This window comes from Mobula birostris, chromosome 7 (assembly GCF_030028105.1).
Source record: "Mobula birostris isolate sMobBir1 chromosome 7, sMobBir1.hap1, whole genome shotgun sequence".
NCBI lineage: Eukaryota > Metazoa > Chordata > Chondrichthyes > Myliobatiformes > Myliobatidae > Mobula > Mobula birostris.
Genome location: NC_092376.1, coordinates 175923738 through 175948879, shown reverse-complemented (window position 1 = coordinate 175948879; position 25142 = coordinate 175923738). Strand labels below are relative to the sequence as shown.

The 25142-nt window shown below is 45.8% G+C and overlaps 1 protein-coding gene across 3 annotated transcripts in view; it reads left to right on the top strand.

Annotated features, from left to right (window-relative positions):
- The window catches only part of ndst1b (N-deacetylase/N-sulfotransferase (heparan glucosaminyl) 1b), a 203056-nt gene that overhangs the window by 27084 nt on the left and 150830 nt on the right, over positions 1–25142 (top strand). For all 3 annotated transcript variants that reach the window (XM_072264131.1, XM_072264129.1, XM_072264130.1), the window contains exon 2: positions 7471–7601. The gene's annotated coding sequence lies outside the window, so the exon portion shown is untranslated. The remainder of the gene's footprint in view (positions 1–7470; positions 7602–25142) is intronic.

Sequence of the window (25142 nt, the reverse complement as noted above, 5' to 3'; positions counted from 1 at the left end):
TGGGGGAGGCTGACTAGAATGGTTAATCAGATTAACTGCCTGGGGAGAGAAATGTTTAAGATGGCATGAAGTTTTTGTTTTAATAGCACTGTAGCATTTTTCATAAGGGAGCAGTTGGCAGAGTGGGTAGTGTCCACAATAATTTTTCCTGTCCGCCTCTTCGCTCTAGAGACTTACGGATTAGTAGGTTAATTGTTCACATGGGTGTAAATGTTTAAACAAGTTGTTTTGCACCTTGGCCCCAGAGAAATCCTGTTTTGTTCGGCTTTACTCATGGGTATTCATGTATGGTTGAATGACAATTAAACTTGAACTTGTGCGGTGTGGGCTCATTAAGGCCGGAAAGACCTGTTATCACGCTGCATCTCTAGGTAAAGAGAAAAGCACCACACCGAGGCTGTGTCCAGTGGGAGCTGTACGCTAAAGACTTCATCTTTGTGCCCCGAACATCTCATGCCTTTATCTCTGGTTCTTCAATTTGTCGAGGCAGGTGTTCCTGATTTTGCTGTGGGACAGACTGTGGGTCTTCCCATTTACCCCAGTGTTGCTTCTAGAGCTGTCTGATCCTGATCACACTCTCACTGAGAATCAAGTTTATTTCCCTCCATAGATGCTGCCTGACCCACTGAGTTCCTCCAGAATGTTTTTTAATCTATCAATCTGTCCATCTATCCATTCATCCATCAATCTCTCCGGTACGAAATAGGCCCTTTCACCCTTTCAAACCATGTGGTCCCAGCAACCCCAACAAAACTGCGGGAGGAGAAGATGGCGGTGCGTCTGCGTGTGCGCAGCCCTCCGGTGAAAAATGATATCGTATCCGTTAAATAGGGGCCGTGGACAATTCTGATTTGATGGAGAATGGACGTGAAAGCACAGAGGAACATCTGGAGAAATTTCTGAAATGCCTGTTCGCTGCTGTCGTTACTGTGTGGTCGTGAACCTTTCGGAGGGTAGGCCTCAAAATCCCCGGCCTTGCCTACTTTTGGCGACTGAGAAGGAGGTCGAATCGTTCGGACAGAGATGGCGCTCAGTACTCGGTGTCAGAGAGATGATCAGAGCTCGAAGTTTTCGGATGACTCAGAGTCGGATTGTGGTCGGCATGGCAGGGAGAGTTTTTTTCCTTCTCCTATCTGTGTGAGATGTGGGACATTTGAGAAACTTTGAACTTTACTGTGCTCACGGACTTTCTTCATCAAGTTATGGTATTGTGCACTGTTTGTAACTATGTGTATAATTATGTGGTTTTGTCGGTATTTTCAGTCCTAGACTGTCCTGTGTTTTGTGATACCACACCGGAGGAAATAATGTGTCGTTTCTTAATGCATGCATCACTAAGTGACAATAAAAGACTGTAAAATTACTGTACATTACAAAGATAAATAAATAGTGTTTTACAAAAAAACTAATGAGTTGGTGTTCATGGACCAGTGAGAAACCGGATGGCGGGGGGAAAGAAGCTGTTCCTGAATTGTCAGGTGTGGGTCTTCTGGCTGTCAGTGGTGAGGGTCCTTAGTGACGGATGTAGAGCCATAGTGACCTTCTAGAGCCACCACCAATTGGAACACAGAACAGCACAGTACAGACCCTTTGGCTAACCGACCTTTTAACCTACTCCAAGATCAACCTAACCCTTTCTTCCCATGTAGCCCTCCAGTTTTTCCATCATCCATGTGCCTATCTGTGAGTGTCTTGAATGTCCCTAATGTATCTGCCTCGACAACCACCCCAGCAGAATGTTCGAGGCAGTCACCACTCTGCGTGTAAAAAAAAAACATCTCCCATCTCCCCTATACTTTGCTCCACTTACCTAAAAAGGATGCCCTCGCGTTTTAGGTACTGCTACTCTGGGGAGAGAGGTTGTCCACTCTATCTATCTATGTAATCTTCTATCTATTTATTTATCTGTAAGTTATTTGTCTATCACTTTATTTATTGCTTATTTCTTTATTATTTTTTGCATTTGCACAGTTTGTCTTTCGCACATTGGTTGTTCGTCAGTCTTTGTGTTGTAGTTTTTTATTGATTCTATTGTATTCCTTTGTTCTGCTGTGAATGCCAACAAGAAAATGAATCTCAGGGTTGTATATGGTGACAGATACGTACTTTGATAATAAATTTACTTTGAACTTTGAACTTTGTGATGTCCTGAGCAAGACTGGAAAAGGTTGTGCAGTTTTTAACAGATCTAAAGTAGCTCAGGGTAGTGTATGGTGACATTTACGAAATTTGATAATAAATTTATTTTGAACTTGCAGGGAAAATCATAATTTAAATCACAACTTAACTCTAATGCAGCACTGATTAACCATTTTCCGAAGCTGAGAGAATTGCCCCTTAAGACACTGCCTTTGCTTTGGGCCTTCTCTCCGGGGCCTCTGTCAGTCTGGTCCCCAACAGACTCGATGAAGATAGCATCTGCGTTTTGCTGGGCTGATTGACAGTATTTTTAAGCATTCATAAGTATCATTGGGTCAAAAGTCACTGCTTGTAGAATCAGGAACACTTTGACCTTAAAGATAAATAGACTGTAGGTGCCTGCCTGAAAACTCATGAATAATAATCCAATTCCAGAATCAATATATTTGCCAGTTTTGTTCGGCCGCATAGAATAACATTATTACAGTGCATCTAACCAGAGCCTGACTGATTGAATCGTAGTCTGGTATGGTATGTATGGTAATTTGAATGCACAGGGACAAAAAGCAATGCCTCAAAAAGGTGTCATCTATCATTAAGGACCCTCATCACCCAGGACATGCCCTCTTCTCACTGAGGAGGTACAGGAGCCTGAAGACACACACTCAACATTTCAGAACAGCTTTTTCCCTCTGCACCATCAGATTTCTGAATGGACAATGAACCCATGAACACTACCTCAGTACTTTTTTCCTCTCTTTTTGCATTATTCATTTAATTTAAATTGATAGATATTGTAATTTATAGAGTTTTTAAATTATATGTACAGTATTGCAATGTACTGCTGCTGCAAAATAACAAACTTCACGACATATTAAACCTGATTCTGAACCTCAGTTAGGTCAATGGTCACTGACAGACAGTCCTGTGCAAAAGTCTTAGGCACATAAATATAGCCAGTGTGCCTCAGACTTCTGCACAGTACTGTATTGCACTGTTCTGCTGCTGCAAAAATCAACACATTTCATGACACGTGAGTGATGATAAACTTGATTCTGATATGGGTCTCTGTTGTGGACCGAGAGTGGGAAGTGGGCAGGGAGAGGGGAAGGAGTGGGAAAAACCAGAGGGACATTCTGTAATGATCAGTAAACAAATTGTTTGGAATCAGATGACTTTGCCTGGTGTTTCAGGGCTGGGTGTCTCTGCACCTGTACCACTCCCCACCTCTGGCATTCCTTCTCTGCCACCTGTCCCACACCCCTCCCGCAGCGTTCCACCCTCGCCATTCCCAACATTCTCTGTTCCACCAGATTTACAAGCTTGCTAAATACAGTGCCGTGCAAATGGCTTGGGCACTCTAGCTATATATGACTTTTGCACAACATTGTATATATTGTAGCAACACACATCTAAGTTGCTGGTGAACGCAGCAGGCCAGGCAGCATCTCTAGGAAGAGGTGCAGTCGACGTTTCAGGCCGAGACCCTTCGTCAGGACTAACTGAAGGAAGAGTTAGTAAGGGATTTGAAAGTTGGAGGGGGAGGGGGAGATCCAAAATGATAGGAGAAGACAGGAGGGGGAGGGATGGAGCCAAGAGCTGGACAGGTGATTGGCAAAAGGGGATACGAGAGGATCATGGGACAAGAGGTCCGGGAAGAAAGACAAGGGGGGGGGGACCCAGAGGATGGGCAAGAGGTATATTCAGAGGGACAGAGGGAGAAAAAGGAGAGTGGGAGAAAGAATGTGTGTATAAAAATAAGTAACAGATGGGGTACGAAGGGGAGGTGGGGCATTAGCGGAAGTTAGAGAAGTCGATGTTCATGCCATCAGGTTGGAGGCTACCCAGACGGAATATAAGGTGTTGTTCCTCCAACGTGAGTGTGGCTTCATCTTTACAGTAGAGGAGGCCGTGGATAGACATGTCAGAATGGGAATGGGATGTGGAATTAAAATGTGTGGCCACTGGGAGATCCTGCTTTCTCTGGCGGACAGAGCGTAGATGTTCAGCAAAGCGATCTCCCAGTCTGCGTCGGGTCTCGCCAATATATAAAAGTCCACATCGGGAGCACCGGACGCAGTATATCACCCCAGCCGACTCACAGGTGAAGTGTTGCCTCACCTGGAAGGACTGTTTGGGGCCCTGAATGGTGGTAAGGGAGGAAGTGTAAGGGCATGTGTAGCACTTGTTCCGCTTACACGGATAAGTGCCAGGAGGGAGATCAGTGGGGAGGGATGGGGGGATGAATGGACAAGGGAGTTGCGTAGGGAGTGATCCCTGCGGAATGCAGGGGGGGGGAGGGAAAGATGTGCTTAGTGGTGGGATCCCGTTGGAGGTGGCCGAAGTTACCGAGAATAATATGTTGGACCCGGAGGCTGGTGGGGTGGTAGGTGAGGACCAGGGGAACCCTATTCCTAGTGGGGTGGCGGGAGGATGGAGTGAGAGCAGATGTACGTGAAATGCGGGAGATGCGTTTAAGAGCAGAGTTGATAGTTATTTCCCCACCAGCCTCCGGGTCCAACATATTATTCCCCACCAGCCTCCGGGTCCAACATATTATTCCCCACCAGCCTCCGGGTCCAACATAGTATTCTTCCTCCACTATCAACTCTGCCCTTAAACGCATCTCCCCCATTTCTTTTACCTTAAGCTCTCTAGTCAATTCTGCTTCTTTGTGCAACACCCAATCCGGAACAGCTGTTTCCCTACTGGGCTCATCCATGAGCCGCTCTAAAAGAGTCATCTTGTGGGCATTCCCCTCTTGCGACCCAGCACCAACCTGATTTCCCAATCTACCTGCACTTTGAAATTCCCGTGACTATTGTAACATTGCTCTTTTGGCATGCATTTTCTATCTCCCGTTGTAACTTATAGACCTCTTCCTTACTACTGTTTGGGGGTCTGTATATAACTCTCATCACGGTCTTTTTACCCTTGCAGTTTCTTAGCTCCATCCACAATGATTCAGCACCTTCGTACCCTATGTCACCTCTTTCTAATGATTTAATCATACATGCCAATTTGTATTTGTGCTACAGGTTGATCAACCTTATTCTGTATACAGCACACATTCAAATATAACGTCTGCAGTCCAGTATTCGTCCTTTTGTCTGCTTTTTACATTGCAGCTCATCCTGCTGACAGCAGTTTTGCCCTGTGGACAGCCTCTCCTCACTACACATTGCCTCTGTTTGTAAACCAAAGTCCTCATATTCAGCACTATCACTCTGGTTCCCATACCCCTGCCAAGTTAGCTTAAACCAACCCGAACAACTCGAGTCAACCTGCCCAGGAGGGTATTGGTCCCCCTTGGGTTCAGGTGTAACTCATCCCTTTTGTACAGGTCATACCTTCCCCAGAAGAGATCCCAAGGATGCTTATATCTGAGCACCTGCCCCCTCCACCAGTTCCTCAGCCACACATTCACCTTCCAAATCATCCTATTCTTACACCTGGCGCAGGCAGCAATCCCGAGATTACTACCCTGGAGGTCCTGTTTCTCAGCTTTCTACCTAACTCCCTAAAATCTCTCTTCAGGACCTCCTCATCTTGTCTGCCGATGTCATTGGTGCCAAAATGTACCAAGACTTCTGGCTGCTCACCCTCTCTCTTGAGAATGCCATGGACATGATCTGAGGCATTCTCGACCCTGGCACCAGGGAGGCAACATGCACCTGTGTCTCTCCATTGTGCCTACAGAACCTTGTCTCTGTTCCTCTAACTAATTCACCAGAGAAGGTGCTACAGCAACTTGCATTTATGTAGTGCCTTCAGTCAGTATGTCAGGAGGCCCAAGGTTCAGTCACAGGATTTAAACTGGGGCTTAGAACAGGAAGGAGAGGCATGTGAGTATGCTGGTAAAATGGTTTATTATTGTCACATGTACTGAGGGACAGAAAAAATACTTTGTTTTGCAGACTAGCACACACAAGACATGCTGGAGGAACTCAGCAGGTCAGGCAGCACCTACAGTATACTGGGGAATAACAGTTGACATTTTTGGCTGAGACCCTTCATGAGGACTTTGCTTTGCATACTGTCCATACAGGGCCTGGGATATCAGGAAAGATTAAATAGGTTGGGTCTTTATTCCCTGGAACAGCGAAGATTGAGAGGAGATTTGATATACAAAATTATGATGGGTATAGATAGGGGTAAATGCATGCAGGCTTCTTCCATCGAGGTTGGGTGGAATTAGAACTAGAGGTCATAGGCTAAGGGTGAAAGGTGAAAAGTTTAAGGGAGCATGAGGGGAAACGTCTTCACTGGAGGATGAACGTATGGAATAAACTCCCATTGTAAGTTGTGCATGTGAGCTCGATTTCGATGTTTAAGAGAAGCTTAGATAGCTACGTGGTTGGTAATGGCATAGAAAGCAATGTTCCCAGTGCAGGTCAATGGGAGCGGGCAGTTTAAATGGTTCAAAATGGACTAGATGGGCTGAAGGGCCTGTTTCTGTGCTGTACTTTTCTATGACTCTATAACTGATCACCCTGTGCATTGAGATAGAACAAGGGAAAGCAATAACAGAATGCAAAATAAAGTGTTACAGTTACAGAGACCTCGTTACAAACTTGTGCCTTATTGTCTGCCTGCACTGCACTTTCTCTGTTCTGTGACACTTTATTCTGCATTCTGTCATTGTCATTTAAAAATTTAAATTTTTAATATTTACTAATTTTTACTATTTTTAATATTTAATATTTGTAATCCAGGGAGTGGGAAGCGCAGAATCAAATATCGCTGTGATAATTCTAGTATGAATTGTTTGGCGACAATAAAGTATAAAGTTTTGCCTTGTTCTACCTCAATGTGCTGATAACGGGTGAGAGAGAGGAGAGGCAGAAAAAGAGGGAGGAACAGAGATTAATTCCCAGTGGGAGAAGAACCTTTCTCAAAAATGTATTACTCTGTATGAGATGCCCTGATCCCATGATGATAATTCCCCACCCTACCCATATCCTCATATCTGACAGTGGACTCAGCCCCGGTACTGTTAAGTGAAGGGGATAACCTCACTTGCCCCAACACTGAACTGAACAGTGGATTCACTGTTCACTTTCAAGGACTCTATGTATCATGTTCTCGATATCTATTGTTTATGTATTTATTTATTTTTGTCTTTTGCACACTGGTTGAACAGCTGGGCTGGTATGGTGTTTCACTGACTATTATCGTTATTATTCTATTATAGATTTATTAAGAATTCCTACAAGAAAGTGAACTTCAGGGTTGTTTCTGGTGACACATGTGTACTTCGATAATAAGTTTGCTTTGAACTTTGAGCCAAAGTGATTTGGTGTTTCTTTGCTACGGTTCTTTGTCTTTTAGGTGTGGCATCCTCAGTGTGATTTGTGTGTGGAGAAGATGTGCTCCAGTCTCTGAAGATGCTGCACAAGAACTTGAAGTGATGCAGACAGCAAATGCTACACCAACGAACAGGCTGGCGAGCTTCAGGACCGGTAAGTAAATCTGACTGTCTCCCAGCCAGCTCACGTGTACCATTAACTATTTAAGTGTTGCAGTCATGATCTCTCGTATGGGGAGCACGGTAGCGCAGAGGTTAGTGCAATGGTTTTACATTGCCGATGATCTCCAACTGGGGTTCAATTCCCACCGCTGCCTGTGCAGAGTTTGTAAGTTCACCCCGTGACTGTGTGGGTTTCCTCCGGGTGTGCTGTTTTCCTCCCACATTCCAAAGGTACACAGGTTGTGGTCAGTTTGGACAACCTTGTGATCATACTTGCGGGCTACCCCCAGCACATCCTCGGACTGCGTTGTTTGTTGATGCCAACGTTGTACTTCACTGTATGTTTCAACGTACGTGTGGCTAATGAGGCAGGCACTATGCATAATTCTATACCGGCACTTTGTACCAGTAAGTAACTGCATTTTAAAAAAATATGTCACATAGAACAGCACAGCACAGCACAGTACAGGCCCTTCGGCCCACAATGTTGAACTGACCTCTGAACCTACTCCAAGATCAATCTAACCCTTCCCTCCCACATAGCACTCCACTTTTCCTTCATCCATGTGCCTGTTTAAGAGTCTGTTAAATGTCCCTAATGTATCTGCCTCTGCCTCCACATAGTCAGGCGTTTAAAGGGAAGACCTCTGAAAATGCTCACAGCTCAGTTCGTTCAATTGTTGCTGGTAAAAGCAATTGGTGCTGAACAATCATGCAGTCAGTCAGGCTTCAGGTGAACAAAACTGCCAGAAACACAAGGTATTCTGCAGATGCTGGAAATCCAAAGTAAACACACAAAATACTGGAGGAAATCAGCAGGTCAGGCAATAGCTATGGAGGGAAATAACATTCAACAACTGGGGCCGAGCCCCATCATTAGGACCGCAAAGGAAGGGTATCAAAGCCAGAATAAGAAGGTGTAGTGGGGAAAGACAAGATGGGAAGTGATAGGTGAGACCAGGTGAGGAGGAAGGTGGGTGGGGAGGGGGGATGAAGTGAGATGCTGGGAGGTGATAGGTGAGACCAGGTGAGGGGGAAGGTGGGTGGGTGGGGGAGGGGGATGAAGTGAGACACTGGGAGGTGATAGGTGAGACCAGGTGAGGGGGAAGGTGAGTGGGGGAGAGGGGGGGGGATGAAGTGAGACACTGGGAGGTGATAGGTGAGACCAGGTGAGGGGGAAGGTGGGCGGGTGGGGGGGGATGAAGTGAGACACTGGGAGGTGATAGGTGAGACCAGGTGAGGGGGAAGGTGGGTGGCGGAGAGGGGGGATGAAGTGAGACACTGGGAGGTGATAGGTGAGACCAGGTGAGGGGGAGGGGGGATGAAGTGAGACACTGGGAGGTGATAGGTGAGACCAGGTGAGGGGGAAGGTGGGTGGGTGGGGGAGGGGGATGAAGTGAGACACTGGGAGGTGATAGGTGACACCAGGTGAGGGGGAAGGGGGGATGAAGAGAGACACTGGGAGGTGATAGGTGAGACCAGGTGAGGGGGAGGGGGGATGAAGTGAGACACTGGGAGGTGATAGGTGAGACCAGGTGAGGGGGAAGGTGGGTGGGTGGGGGAGGGGGATGAAGTGAGACACTGGGAGGTGATAGGTGAGACCAGGTGAGGGGGAAGGTGGGTGGGGGAGAGGGGGGATGAAGTGAGACACTGGGAGGTGATAGGTGAGACCAGGTGAGGGGGAAGGTGAGTGGGGGAGGAAGGATGAAGTGAAAAGCTGGGAAGCGATAGGTGGAAGAGGTGTAGGGCTGAAGAAGAAGGAATCTGAGGAAAACTTCCACAGTTATTCTCCCTCAGAGTCCTTGCACTTACTGTTGGATCAGTTTTGTGGTCAATCTCATTAAGATGTAAGTGTTTGACAAGTAGGAAGTGGGAATAGCCATTCCACTTGCATTATAAGACTGTACCGCAGAGAGGTATAGTTAGGGATTTTGGCCTGTTCTGTCTTCTCTGCCATTCTGTGGAAGCAAGTTTAAAAGTAAATTTTCACTTGCAGTGTGATGCATCGAGAGAAACGATGAGCTGCTTATTGAGACACTGGGGTGCACCAGTACCTCTCAGCGGTAACTGTGTACGATCGTAGAGTACACAACGTCAACCAGAGCACGTTTGATTTGGCAATCTGAACTGCACAGGGCACTGACTCTGAAAGACCATCAGACATAGGAGCAGAACGAGGCCATTCAGCTGTCGAATCTGCTCTGCCATTCCATCGTGACTGATTTATTACCCCTCTCAACCCCATTCTCCTGCCTTCTTCCCGTAACTTTTGACGCTGGGACTAATCAAGAACCTATCGACTTATGCTTTAAATAAACCCAATGACTTGGCAATGAAATCCACAGATTCACCACCCTCTGGCTAAAGAAATTCCTCCTCATCTCTGTTCTAAATGGATGTCCCTCTATTCTGAAGCTGTGTCCTCTGGTCCTACATTCCCTCACAAGAGAAAATTTCCTCTTCACATCCACTCTTTCCAGGTCTTTCAATATTCCATAGGTTTCAATGAGATCCTCCTCCTCATTATTCTAAACTCCAGCGAGTACATGCCCAGAGCCATCAAACACTTCCTACACATGAATTCTTTCATTCTTGAAATTATTCTCATGAACCTCCCTCCAGACCCTCTCCAATGGCAGCACATCTTTTCTTGGACAAGGGGCCCAAAACAGCTCACAATACTCCAAGTGCAGTCTGACCAATGCCTTATAAAGCCTCAGCATTGCATCCTTCTTGTAGTCAAATCCCCTGGAAAGGAATGCTAACATTGCATTTGCCTTCCTCACCACCGACTCAACCTGTAAGTGAACCTTTAGGGAGTCTTGAACTACGGTATCCAGTTCCTTCAGCATCTCTGATTGCTGAATTCACTCCCCATTTTGAAAATACTCTCTATCTTTATAATAAACCTGATTCTGATGATTAATCAGAATCGTTTAATATCACTGACATATGTCAAGAAATGTGTTGCTTTTTGTGGCAGCAGTACAATGCAAGGCATAAAAAATGCTGCAAGTTACGATCAGAAATGTACTTTAAAATAATTAGTGCGGAAAGTGAGGTAGTGTTCTTGTGAAGACCTACAATACATAAAATACTGTAAATTACGACAAGAAAAATCTAAAATGAAATGAGTTCTGCAGAAAGAGAACAGAAATAGTGAGGTAGTGCTCATGGTTCATGGATTATTTGGGAATCTGATGGAGATGAGGAAGAAGCTGTTCAGGAATCATTTTGTGTGTCTTGAGGCCCCTGTCCCCCCTCCCTGATGGTAGCAATGAGAAGAGGGCATGTCCTGGGTGATGGGGGTCCATCGGTGATGGATGCTGCCTTTTTGAAGCATTGCCTTTTGGAGATGGTCCTCAATGCTGGGGAGGCTGGTGCTCCTGTGAAAGTGTTGGGAATTATCTCCGGGGAATTAAGTTCTGCTGTTGTCACCGGTTGTCTGTTCTCCTTCAGTGCGGAAAACCCTCAGGAGTTGGGATAAAAGAGCTCTGGGGTTCTGGAACTGCTGAATTATTCAGGGAGGGTCGGAGGGTCTGATGTCCTGGCTGTGATGAGCAGCTAAAGCGTGTGTAAGCGTGTGAATTCCCTGCAGTGTATGAAACAGTCACAACATGGCACATCTCCAGCTGACGGTATAACACACCTTCAGAATCTGAATCAGCTTTCTTATTGATTTCTGTTAATTTTATTAATTTATTTGTGTGGCGATACATTGTGGAACAGGTGCTACCAGCCCGACGGGTCACATTGTCCAGTGATCCTGTCTTTTAATGTTCGGCACAGCATTGTGGGCTGAAGGGCCTGTATTGTGCTGTAGGTTTTCTGTGTTTAATCATGGGACAATTTACAATGACCAGTTAACCGGCTAGCCCGTGTTTCTTTGGACTGTGGGCGAAAACTGGAGCACCAGAGGAAACCCACACATTCACACAGAGGATGTACAGCTCCTTACAGAGGACATCGGATCTGAACTCCGACACCCTGAGCCGTAATAGTGTTGTGCTAACCTCTCGCTTCACTTGGAGTTTAAGGAGATCTGATATATCTCCAAAAACACTTGAAAATTTCTACAGATGTACCGTGGAGAACATTCCAACTGGCTGCAACACCATCTGGTGCTACACAGGACGGAAGTAAGCTGCAGAGAGTTGTAAAATCCATCCTGAGCACTGGCCTCCGTAGTATCCAGGACATCTTCAAGGAGCAATGCCTCAGAAAGGCAGAATCCATCATTAAGGACCCCCATCATGCCCTCTTCTTATTGCAACCATCAGGTAGGAGGTACAGAAGCCTGCAGGCACACACTCAGTGATTCAGGAACAGCTTCTTCCCCTCTGCCATCAAACTTCAAACAGATTCCAAACGAAGTCAACAAATTTCCCAACATTTGACGTATGCCGGTGATGTTAAACCTGATTCTGATCTCCAACGCCCTGATCTTTAGTAAAGTCACGCTAACCGCCATGCCACCCTGTCGCCCAATTTAATGTTTTTTGCTCAGATATGCAGCACGGTAACAGTCTAACGACGCCCACGTGACCGATTAACCCAAAAAGCCTTGTGTCTTTGGACTGTGGGAGGAAACAAGAGCATCCTGAGGAATCCTACATGGTCGCGGGGAGAACGTACAGACTCCTTACTGATAGCAGCAGGATGCTGGCTCTGTGATAGGAATTGAGTCTAGATCGTTGGTGCTGTAATAGTGTTACGCTGAGTGCTACACAAACGTGCCCCATGTTAATTTAAGACAATTTTTAAAGTTGTGCAGAGCAATGCGTTAAGGAGGGAACGTCGACTCAGACCACGAGAGGCCATTTTCATGCCTTACAAGGCGCAGATTGGAAGTCTGTGTGGAGTGCCATTCCTCGCACAGACTAGAGAAATGTGTGGTTGAGTGCCTTGCTCAAGGGCACAAACACGCTGCCACAGCTGAGTCTTGAGGTAACAGACAAACACCTTAACCACTTGGCCACATGCTCAGTGCATTAAAATTACCATAAATTACAATAAAAATATAAATATGCTAACAGGGAGCAAAAATACTGAGGAAGTGTTCATGGGTTCATTGTCCATTCAGAAATCTGTTGGCAGTGGGGATACATTAGGGACAATAAGAGACTCTTAGATAGGCACACAGCTGATAGAAAACTGGAGGATTTTTACGTGGGAAAGAAGGGTTAGGTTGATCATAGAGTAGGTTAAGCATTGTGGGCCCAAATGGTTTCTACTGTGCTGGACTGTTTTATGTTCTTTGTTAATAACTGCAATGTCACAACCAGGAGAAATTAAAGCGGTTTAAAGATCTGTCACGTCATTTGTCACATGTACATTGAAACATCGAAACACACAGTGAAATGCATCATTTTGCATCAACAGCCAGCACAGTCTGAGGATGTGCTGGGGGCAGCCTGCAGGGGTTGCCAACATAGCATGTCCCCCACAACTCTCGAACCCGAACCCATACGTCCTTGGAATGTGGGGGGAGGGTACCAGAGCACCCACAAACTCGTTACAGACAGCAGCAGGAATTGATCACTGGCACTGCAATGCGTTTCGTTAACCACTACGCTACCGAGAAATAAAAGCATGGACTATTTCCTAAATAGAGAGGAAATTCAAAAATCTGAGGTGCAAACAGACTACGGAGTTCTCATGCAGGATTACCTAAAGGTTAATTTTCAGGCTGAGTCTGTGGTGAGGAAGGCAAATGTAATGTTAGCATTCATTTCAAGAGGACTAAAACATGAAAGCAAGGATGTAGTGCTGAGACTTTATAAAACACTGTGAGACCTCACTTGGAGTATTGTGAGCAGTTTTGGGTCCTTGATTTTAGAAAGGATGTGCTAAAACTGGAGAGGGTTCAAAGGAGGTTCACTAAAATGATTCCAGGATTGAATGGCTTGTCATATGAAGAGCATTTGATGGCTCTGGTCCTGTATTTAGTGGAATTCAGAAGAATGAGGGATGACCTCATTGAAACCTATCAAATGTTGGAAGGCCTTGATAGAGTAGATGTGGAGAGGAAGTTTCCTATGGTGGGATAGTCTAAGACCAGAAGACACAGCCTCAGAATAGAGGAGCATCTTTTTGGAACAGAGATGAGGAGGAATTTCTTTCGTCAGTGAGTAGTGAATTTGTGGAATTCATTGCCACAGGCAGCTGTGGGGGCCAAGTCATTGAGTATATTTAAGGCAGAGATTGATAGGTTCTTGATTGGTCAGGATATGAAGGGATATGGGAGAAGGCAGGAGATTGGGGCTGAGAAGGAAAAGGATCAGCCATGATCTGCTCCTCTTATGGTTTTATTCCGCCCCAGTAGATATCTCAATCTAGGTCCACATGAGGTACCTCTCTGGCGAGCTTCATGATCTCACTGTTAGATGTACAAATCAGGGTAGTGGAAGTATAATATTTAAGCAGTTATGTAACAATAGTTCAGTTTAGTTTATTAAGGAATTATTAGGGCATTGTCAACACTTCCAGTAGAAAATGGATAACATGATATGGTGAGTGAGGGGAAAAAGCAGAAATTATACAACTGTTGATGCAAGGTGTCTTCAAATACCAAACAAAAATGATGAAAAAATAAGGAAGTAATTCAGTGGATGAGTTGCAGAGCCCTTGACAGTGAGTCAGTAGACTGGGAATCAATTCAAAGTTGTGGTGAGTGAAGTTATCCCTTCTGGTTCAGGAGCCTGATGGTCGAGGGGTAATAACTGTTCCTGAACCTGATGGTGTGGGACCTGAGGCTCCTGTACCTTCTTCCTGATGGCAGCAGTGAGAAGGGAGCATGGCCTGGGTGGTGGGGATCCCTGATGGAGAATGCTGCTTTCTTGTGCTTCTATCTGTTGCTAAGATATGCAATCTGTGAACAATAGCACATCAACTTGTCGAGAGATTTTTGTAAGTTCATGTTCTGTGGTAATTAGCCCATTGAATGCGTGTGCCATCATTGGAGCTGTTTAATTGAATGTCTTTTTATGAGTTTTGTAATTGTCCAGACTATTATTTCTGTCTTTCCTCTCATTAAGCTACTGCTGCATGGTTCTTGCAGTGGAGTTCTCAGCACTTGGTTTGTGTGGCTGTTCTACAGTTGATCCTGGGATGTATTATCATTTTGAAGGCTCAATCAGACATTCACTTAGTGGCCACTTCATCAACAATACCTGTACACCTGCTTGTTAATGCACATATCTAATCAGCCAATCATGTGGCAGCCACTCAATGCATAAAAGCATGCAGACATGGTCAAGAGGTTCAGTTGTTGTTCAGACCAAACATCAGAATGGGGAGGAAATGTGATCTAAGTGATTTTGACCGTGGAATGATTGTTGGTGCCAGATAGGGTGGTTTGAGTATCTTTGAAACTACTGATCTCCTGGGATTTTCACATACAACAGTCTCTGGAGTTTATAGAGAATGGTGTGAAAAAACTAAAGCAAGTAAGCAGCATTCGTCACATGGAACCACCCAGGCCATGCAGAAAGGAACAACCACAGCAGCAATGTTTACAGTGGTGTGAGAAAGTTTGTGAACCCTTGAGAATTTTCTATTTCTGCATAAATATTGACCTAAAATGTGATCAGATCTTCACGTAAGTCCTAAAACTAGATAGAGAACCCAATTAAATAACAAAAAAACATACTTGTTCATTTATTTATTGAGAAAAATGATCCAATATTTCATGTATTTATTGGAAAGAATATGTGAACCTTTACTTTCAGTAACTGCTGTGACCCCCTTGTACAGCATTAACTTCAACTAAACTTTTGTGGTAACAGTTGATCAGTCCTGCACATCGGCTTGGAGGAATTTTAGGCCATTCCTCCTTACAAAACTGCTTCAACTCTGGGATGTTGGTGGGCTTCCTTGCAGGAACTAGTTGCTGCAGGTCCTTCCACAACATTTCTATAGGATTAAGGTCAGGACTCTGACTCGGAATGTGTGAAAGTGAGGTTTCTTCTCCTTCATCGGTAGACTGACTTGTGTGCCTAGGGTCACTGTCTTGCTGCATGACCCACTTTCTCTTGAGGTTCAGTTCACGGATGGATACCCTGCTATTTTCCTGTAGAATTTGCTGGTACAGTTCAGAATTCATAGTTCCGTCACGGGTGCAAGCTGTTCTGAAGCAGGCCCAAACCATGTCACTGTCACTGTCACCACCACCGCCACCTTTCACAGATGGGATGAGCTTCTTATACTGGAATGCAGTGCTTGCTTTTCACTAAACAACATTTCTCATCCATCCATCCACAGAACATTCTTCCACTAGCCTTCTGGCATATTCACATGGCCTTTAGCAAACTTTACATGGGCAACAATGTTCTCCTTGGAGAGTAGTGGTGTTCTCCTTGCAATCCTGCCATGCACACCATTGTTCAGGGTTTGCCTGATGGGTGACTCAGGAACACTGATATTAGCCAGTGCAAGAGGCCTGTAGCTCCTTAGATGTTCCCTGTGGTTCTTTGTGACCCCCTGGAATAGTACATGCCTTGCTGTTGGAGTGATTTTTGTTGGTTGACCACTCTTGGGGAGAGTAACAATGGTGTTGAATTTCCTCCATTTGTACGTCATCTGTCTGACTGTGGACTGGTGGAGCCCAAACTCTTTAGAAATGGTTTTGTATCCTTTTCCAACCTGGTGAGCATCAACAACTTCTTTTTCTAAGATCCTCCTTTGATGGAGCCATGGCACACCTCCAAAAACCTATGTGGTGAAGACCAGACTTCGATAGTGAAGACCTAGGTTTATGTTTTTTAAATAGGGTAGAGCCTCCCACACTCACACCTGATTGTCATCCCGTTGAATGAAACACTGGACTCTAATTTCCCCTTCAAATGAAATGATAATCCTACAGGTTCACATACTTATTCCAACAAATACAGTTAATATTGGATCATTTTTCTCAATGAATAAATGAACAAGTATGTGGTGGGCAAATGGCCTGTTGATGTGCTGTATTGTTCTGTGTTCCATTAAATATGTTCAATAACAAGCTGTTGAACTTAGGATAGGAACAATCAAGGAATACAGTGAAAAGCAGGAACAGGGACTGAATTTGCATGCCACTGTATTGGGGAAGAGGACAGGGGGAAGACAGAGAAATGATTGATGCATGTGCTCGAAGTCACCCTGAAGAAGTGCAACATCCCAGCTGCCTCCCAGAATCTCTGGCTGACAAGGACAAAGTGAGACCTGCAGACTCTTCCCTTATGGGCAGATAGCAGAGGTACTTAATGAATACCTTGCTTCAGTATTCACTATGGAAAAGGATCTTGGCGATTGTAGGGATCACTTACAGCAGACTGAAAAGCTTGAGCATGTAGATATTAAGGAGGAGAATGTGCTGGAGCTTTTGGAAAGCATCAGGTTGGATAAGTCACTAGGACCGGATGGGATGTACCCCAGGCTACTGTGGGAGGCGAGGGAGGAGATTGCTGAGCCTCTGGTGATGATCTTTGCATCATCAATGGGGATGGGAGAGGTTCCGGAGGATTGGAGGGTTGCGGATGTTGTTCCCTTATTCAAGGAAGGGAGTAGAGATAGCCCAGGAAATTATAGGCCAGTGAGCCTTTCTTCAGTGGTTGGTAAGTTGATGGAGAAGATCCTGAGAGGCAGGATTTATGAACATTTGGAGAGGCATAATATGATTAGGAATAGTCAGCATGGCTTTGTCAAAAGCAGGTTGTGCTTTACGAGCCTGATTGAATTTTTTGAGGATGTGACTAAACACATTGATGAAGGTAGAGCAGTAGATGTAGTGTATATGGATTTCAGCAAGGTATTTGATAAGGTACCCCATGAAAGACTTATTGAGAAAGTAAGTAGGCATGTGATCCAAGGGGACCTTGCTTTGTGGATCCAGAACTGGCTTGACCACGGAAGGCAAAGGGTGGTTGTAGACGGGTCATATTCTGCATGGAGGTCGGTGACCAGTGGTGTGTCTCAATGATCTGTTCTGGGACCCCTACTCTTCGTGATTTTTATAAATGACCTGGATGAGGAACTGGGGGGATGGGTTAGTAATTTTGCTGATGACACAAAGGTTAGGGGTGTTGTGGATAGTGTAAAGGGCTGTCAGAGGTTACAGTAGGACATTAATAGGATGCAAAACTGACTGAGAAGTGGCAGATGGAGTTCAACCCAGATAAGTGTGAGGTGGTTCATTTTGGTATGTCAAATATGATGGTAGAATATAGTATTAATGGTGAGACTCTTGGCAGTGTGGAGGATCATAGGGATTCTGGGGTCCGAGTCCATAGGACGCTCAAAGCTGCTATGCAGGTTGACTCTGTGGTTAAGAAGGCATACGATGCATTGGCCTTCATCAACTGTGGGATTTAGTTTAGGAGCTGAGAGGTAATATTGCAGCTGTATAGGGACCTGGTCAGACTCCACTTGGAGTACTGTGCTCAATTCAAGAATAGGTTGAGTGAAATCGGCCTTTTCTCCTCGGAGCGACAGAGGATGAGAGGTGACCTGATAGAGGTGTATAAGATGATGAGAGGCATTGATCATGTGGATAGTCAGAGGCTTTTTCCCAGGGTGGAAATGGATAGCACGAGAGGGCCCAGTCTTAAGGTGCTTGGAAGTAGATGCAGAGGAGATGTCAGCGGTAAGTTTTTTACACAGAGAGTGGTGAGTGTGTGGAATGGGATGCCAGTGACAGTGGTGGAGGCGGAAACGATATGGTCTTTTAAGAGACTCCTGGATAGGTACATGGAGCTTAGAAAAATAGAGAGCTATGGATAACCCTAAATAATTTCTAAGGTAGGGACATGTTTGGCACAGCTTTGTGGGCCGAAGGTTCTGTATTGTGCTGTATGTTTTCTGTTTTTATACTGGTTTTTTTAAATTATTTAATTGGGTTGTCTTCATATAGTTTGAGGACTTGCATGAAGATCTGATCACATTTTCAGCAAAATGTGGGGAATAAAAGAAGAGAGAAGGGGGAGGGAGAAAAAATTCTGGGAAGTTGGAGAAATCGATATTCATGTCATCAGGTTGCAGGCTACCCGGATGGAATATGAGGTGTTGCGCCTGCACTCTGAGGGTGGCCTGATCGTGGCTGAAGAGGAGGTCATGGACCAACATGTCGGCAGAGGAAGTCAAATGATTGGCCACTGGGAAATTCCTCATGTTGCAGATGGAGCGGAGATGTTTAATGAAGGGGTCTCCCAGGTTACGTCAGAGCTCACCTGTGCAGAGGAGGCTGCATCAGGAGCACCAGATGCAGTAGACAAATCCAAGATAGTTATTGATTTAGAGATACAGTGCAGTAACAGGCCCTACCAGCCAACGAGCCCATACCGCCCAGTTACACCCATGTGACCAATTAACCTTCTAGGTGCAAGTCTTTGGAATGTGGGAGGAAAGCAGGGCACCTGGAGGAATTTTTCGTGGTCACGGGGAGGACGTACGAACTGCTCACGGGTGGCGAGAATTGAACCGGGTCACTGGCGCTGTAAATCATTTTGCTACCCGCGACACTACCGTGCCATCAATTCCAAAGGTGGTAATATAAAGATAAATTTAGAAGTATGGACTTGTAATAAAGTGTGCATAAGTACATAAATACCAGCTTGTATTGACAACGTGAACAGTGGTTTAAAGTGTTTACAGTGCAGTGATGGGGTAGAGGGGATGGTTGTGGGGAGGTCTAACTAGAATGGTTGATCAGATTGACTGCCTGGGGAAGAAACTTTTAAGATGGTGTGAAGTTTTTGTTTTAATAGCCCTGTAGTACCATCCAGAAGGGAGCTTTCGGAAAAGGCAGCTTACAGGGTGGGCAGTGATTTTCCTTGCCTGCCTCTTTGTCCTGGACACACAAAAGTCCTGCAGTGATGGTAGACTGCAGACAGTGACTGACAGTTCACCTTGAGGCATCACCTTTTGAAGATGTCCCTGATGCCAGGCAAGCTGGTACCCATGACCAAGCTGGCTGGGTTTACAAACCTCTGCAGCTTTTTCCGATCCTGCGCAGCGGCCCCTCCATGCCAGACAGTGATGCAACCAGTCAGAACGCTCTCCATTGTACGCCTGTAGAAATCTGTGAGAGTCTTTGGTGACATACCAGATCTCCTGGCTGTACTCCTGACGCACTGCTGTGAGGGGACCCCCCTCAGCCTCCAGTTAATGACTTTGGCTGAGAGCATTTAGTTGCTAGATTGTGATTTTCATATCTAATTAGAAACTGTTTTAAGACAAGGATTAGCACTATTAACATCTAATATTTCTTGTTTACATTAAGTGGTGGCTACGTGCCTATATCCAATATGAGTGGGGGAATGGTATCATAGCGTAATGCTTTACAGTACCAGAGATCAGAAGATACAGGTTCAATTCCTCCCACCGTCTATAACGAGTTTGGATGTTCACCGCGTGATCGTGTTGGTTGCCTCCAGACGCTTCGCTTTCCTCCCACATTCCAAAGTCATGCAAGTTAGGGTTAGCAGGTTGTGGACATGCTGTGTCGGCACTGGAAGCATGGGACACTTGCGATCTGCCCCCAGCACATCCTTGGACTGTGTTGGTCCATGAGATATGGAAGCAAAATAGGACATCTGGCATATCAAGTCTGCTCCGCCATTTCATTATGTCTGATCCATTTTTCAACTCAGCCCCAATCTCCTGCCTTCTCCCCTACCTCTTAATGCCCTGTCTAACTAACAATCTGTCAACCTCTGCCTTAAATACACAAAATGACTTGGCCTCCAAAGTCACCTGTGCCAATGAATTCCACAGATTCACCACCCTCTGGCCAAAGAAATTCCTCTTCAACTCCGTTCTAAAAATACGCCCCTCTAATAGAATGGAGATGAGGAGGGATTGGTCATTGATGCAAAAACAGCACATTTCATTGTATATTTCAATGTTTCGATGGACATAAAAAACATAAAGCTAATCGTTAGATTGGGCGATCATGGCCACAGTCTGTTGACATTGTGTAGGTATGGAAGACGGTGGCACTACCATGGCAACAGAAAGCTCAGTGCTCTTTGGTTGGTCTTCACAGTTATTTTCATAGTCTTTGTTAGAACACATTGCACCTCAGATCTACACACACAGAGCTGGAGGAACTCAGCAGCTCAGGCAGCACCTATGGAGGGGAATAATAAATCAACATTTTGGGCTGAGACTCCTCAAAAGGACCCATTTAAAGGGTACCCATTTAAAACAGAGATGAGGAGAAATTCTTTTGGCCAGAGGGTTGTGGATTTATGGAATTCGTTGCCACATACAGCTGTGGAGGCCCGATCATTGAGAGTGTTTGAGGAGGAGATTGATAGGTATCTAATTAGTCAGGGTATCAAGGGATATGGAGAAAAAGCTGGAAATTGGAACTAAGTGGGAGAATAGTTTAGCTCATGGTGGAGTGGTGGAGCAGACTCGATGGGCCAAATGGCCTACTTCTGCTCCTTTGTCTTGTGATCTTGTGACCAGAAAGACAGGGGGAAGAAGCTAGAATGAGAGGCTGAGAGAGGAGGAGGAGTGGCTGGGAGGTGATAGGTGAGACCAGGTGAGGGGGAAGGTGGGTGGGTGGGGGAGGATGAAGTGAGACTCTGGGAGGTGATAGGTGAGACCAGGTGAGGGGGAAGGTGGGTGGGTGGGTGGGGGAGGGGGGATGAAGTGAGACACTGGGAGGTGAGGTGAGACCAGGTGAGGAGGAAGGTGGGTGGGTGGGGGAGGGGGATGAAGTGAGACACTGGGAGGTGATAGGTGAGACCAGGTGAGGGGGAAGGTGGGTGGATGGGGGAGGGGGGATGAAGTGAGACACTGGGAGGTGACAGGTGAGACCAGGTGAGGGGGAAGGTGGGTGGGGGAGGGGGATGAAGTGAAACACTGGGAGGTGATGGGTGAGACCAGGTGAGGGGGAAGGTGGGTGGGTGGGGGAGGGGGGGATGAAGTGAGACACTGGGAGGTGGGAGGTGATAGGTGAGACCAGGTGAGGGGGAAGGTGGATGGGGATGAAGTGAGACACTGGGAGGTGAGGTGAGACCAGGTGAGGAGGAAGGTGGGTGGGGAGGGGGGATGAAGTGAGACACTGGGAAGTGATGGGTGAGACCAGGTGAGGGGGAAGGTGGGAGGGGGATGAAGTGAGACACTGGGAGGTGAGGTGAGACCAGGTGAGGCGGAAGGTGGGTGGGGAGGGGGGATGAAGTGAGACACTGGGAGGTGATGGGTGAGACCAGGTGAGGGGGAAGGTGGGTGGGTGGGGGAGGGGGGGATGAAGTGAGACACTGGGAGGTGATAGGTGGGAAAGGTAAGGGGTTGAAGAAGAAGGAATCTGATAGGAGAGGAGAGTAAAACATGGGAGAAACATGGAGGAGGGGATCCAGAGGTTGGTGATGGACAGGTAAGGAGAAGAGGAAGGGTCAGAGACAGGGGAGATAGAATGGGAAATGGAAGAAGAGAGGAGGAGGAAGTTAGGTAGATCAATGTTCATGCTGCCAGATTGGTTGCTACCCAGACATCTCTGATCTACATTGTGTTCTATTGTGCTTGCTTTCATTGGTTAGATCATTGAGGATGTATAATGAGATCACCTTGCAGCTGTGTAGAACTTCGGTTAGGCCATGGTTGGGGTATCTGTGTCGTTCTGGTCGTCCCAGTATGGGAAGGATGTGGAAGCTTAGGAGATGGTTCAGAGGAGGTTCATCAGGAAACTGCCCGAATTAGACGGCATGAGCTACAAAAGAGAGGTTGGACAAGTTGAAATGTTTTCCCTAGAGTTTCAGAAGCTGAAGGGAGATCTGTTTCTAAAATTATGGGCATTGGGTGTACAGTCAGAACCTTTTTGATGAAAGATCTCAGCTCGAAGCATTGACTGTTTCTTCCCCTCCACAGATGCTCCTGGACCTCTGACCTGCTGAGTTCCTCCAGCATTTTGTGTGTGTTACTCTGGATGTCCAACATCTGAAGAATCTTCTGTCTTTATGAGTCTGCATTCTGTTACTGTTTTAAGCTGCAGTATGTCGGTGCACTCTTGTAATGAAATTATCTCTGTGGACGAGGATTTCCAATAATAACCCACATTATCAAGGAGGATCTGCCAGAGGAACTTGGGCAGGTTGCACGGCATGAGTTGATCAGTCTGATGGCCTGGTGGAAGAAGCTGTCCCGGAGCCTGTTGGTCCTGGCTTTTATGGTGCGGTACCGTTTCCCGGATGGTAGCAGCTGGAACAGTTTGTGGTTGGGGTGACTCGGGTCCCCAATGATCCCTATCAGTGGACACCCAGAGACTTGTTACCAGGGTGGAAATAACTAATACAAGAGGGCATAATTTTAATGTGATTGCAGGAAAGTATAGGAAGGTAGGTTTTTCACATGGTGGGTGTGTGGAATGCCCTGCCAGGGTTGGTGGTGGAGGCAGATACATTAGGGTGATTTAAAAGTCTTAGATAGGCACATGGATGATAGAAAAAGGGAGGAGTATGGGAGAGGGAAGAGTTAAGCCTGATTTATACTATGGCAACGCAGACCGTAACAGCTGTGATTGGTCCGCTTGGTAGCATCGCATTTCCTCCTACGCTGCAATAGCTTCCCGTTGGGCGACTGAAGGGCAGGGAAGGAACTCTGGCTGCAATGCTTTCCATAAAGCTTTACAGATCTCCAAAATTATGGAGGACACATTTCGCTTTTATGAAAAATGATGCTCGCTTTAAACTTGTTTACCCCGAGAAAGACTATCATGGCCATGAAGCCTTGCGTGGGCATGTGTGTGCGCATGCGTGACATGCGCGAATTGCAGAGCAACGCAAACACACCAACGCACAGGTGTAAATGCTCACAACACGCGTAAGTCATGGCATCGAGTTAACGCAGAAGTATAAATCAGGCTTTAGGTTGATCTTAGAGTAAGTAAAAAGTTCAGCACAATATTGTGGGCCAAGGGGCCTGTACTGTGGTGCAATGCTCTATGTCAATATTGATACCTTTCCTGTAAATACTGACTCAGACATGATTTCCCTTTGCTTGGCCTTCCGGCATCTGCCAGAAGGGGAAAGATGAATGGCTTGGTATTCCCGTCAACACTCCTCACATGCTGCTCCCGGGAATGGATAGAAACAGCCTATGTTTGAGAAATCCGGGATTGGCACATTGTTGAGCTCCGCGTAGGGTGGTGTCAAGTTACACTTTGGCTTTATCACCATCCAGCCAATGACAGAATACTTTATCAACAGAAACGATTAACTACGATTTCTATTTCTATAATCACCTACTTAACTTCAACATGTGGAATCTACTCGGGTACATTTACAGAGTTGAAAGTGTACAATGGTAACACATCCCACTAGCAGAACCCCTTAGAATATTCAGTACTGGTATGTGTTTCAAAAGCATGTATGATTCAACACAATCATACCCTCAGTCCTTATCAATCTCAAAATCATAAACACATGAGATTCTGCAGATGCTGGAAATCCAGAGCAACACACACACAGAATGCTGGAGGAACTCAGTAAGTCAGGCAGCATCTATGGAGGAGAATGAACAGTTGAAGTTTTGGGCCGAGGCCTTTGGAATTGGTTTATTATTGTCACATGTACTGAAATACATTGAAAAGCTTATCTTGCCTACTGTTCGAACAGATCAAATCTGTTTGAAAAAGCTGTAACGTGCATCGTCAATACTCTCAGATTTTGAGATTAGTTCAGATGTTCTTAAAAGTTCAAAGTAAATTTATAATCAAAGCACATGCATGTCACCATATGCAACCCTGAGATTCTTTTTCCAGTGGGCATTCACAGTAATTCCAAGAAACACAATAGAATCAATGAAAGACTGCACATAACAGGGTGGACAACCAGTATGTAAAAGACAGCAAACTCTGCAAGTACAAGAGAAAGAAATGATAGTAAATAAATAAACAATAAATGTCGAGAACGTGAGAGGAAGAGTCCTTGAAAGTGAGTCCATAGGTTGTGGGAACATTTCAGTGATGGGGTGAGTGAAGTTATCCCCTTCAGTTCAATGGCTGAGACCCTTCAGGCTCCAAAATCTGGGCCTCTGGACCTCCCACTGAAACTGCATCCTTGGGAGGCCAGAGTCTGTGGAGATTGGAAATCTCATCTCATCCTCGCTGACAATCAACACTGGCACTCCTCAAGGATTTGTGCTTAGCCCACTGCTCTGCTGAACTACACCTGGGGTACCATCCAGAAGTTAGCCCAGAACAAACAGAAGTGGAGGACCTTCGTTGCCGCCCTACATGCCTGTTAGGTGTAATGGGCACCAAAGAAAGAAGACTGCTCTGCCCTCTCTACACGCACGACTGTGTGGCCAGGCACAGCTCAGATGCCATCTATAGATTTATCAACAACGTGACTGTTGTTGGCAGAATTTCAGATGGTGGTGAAGAAGCATACAGGACTGAGATAGATCAACTGGTTGAGGTGTGTCGCAATAACATGTTTGCACTCAATGTCAATAAGACCAAGGACATGATTGTGGACTTCAGGAAGGTGAAGTCAAGGGACATTAAGGACCCCCATCACTCAGGACATGCCCTGTTCTCATTGCCATC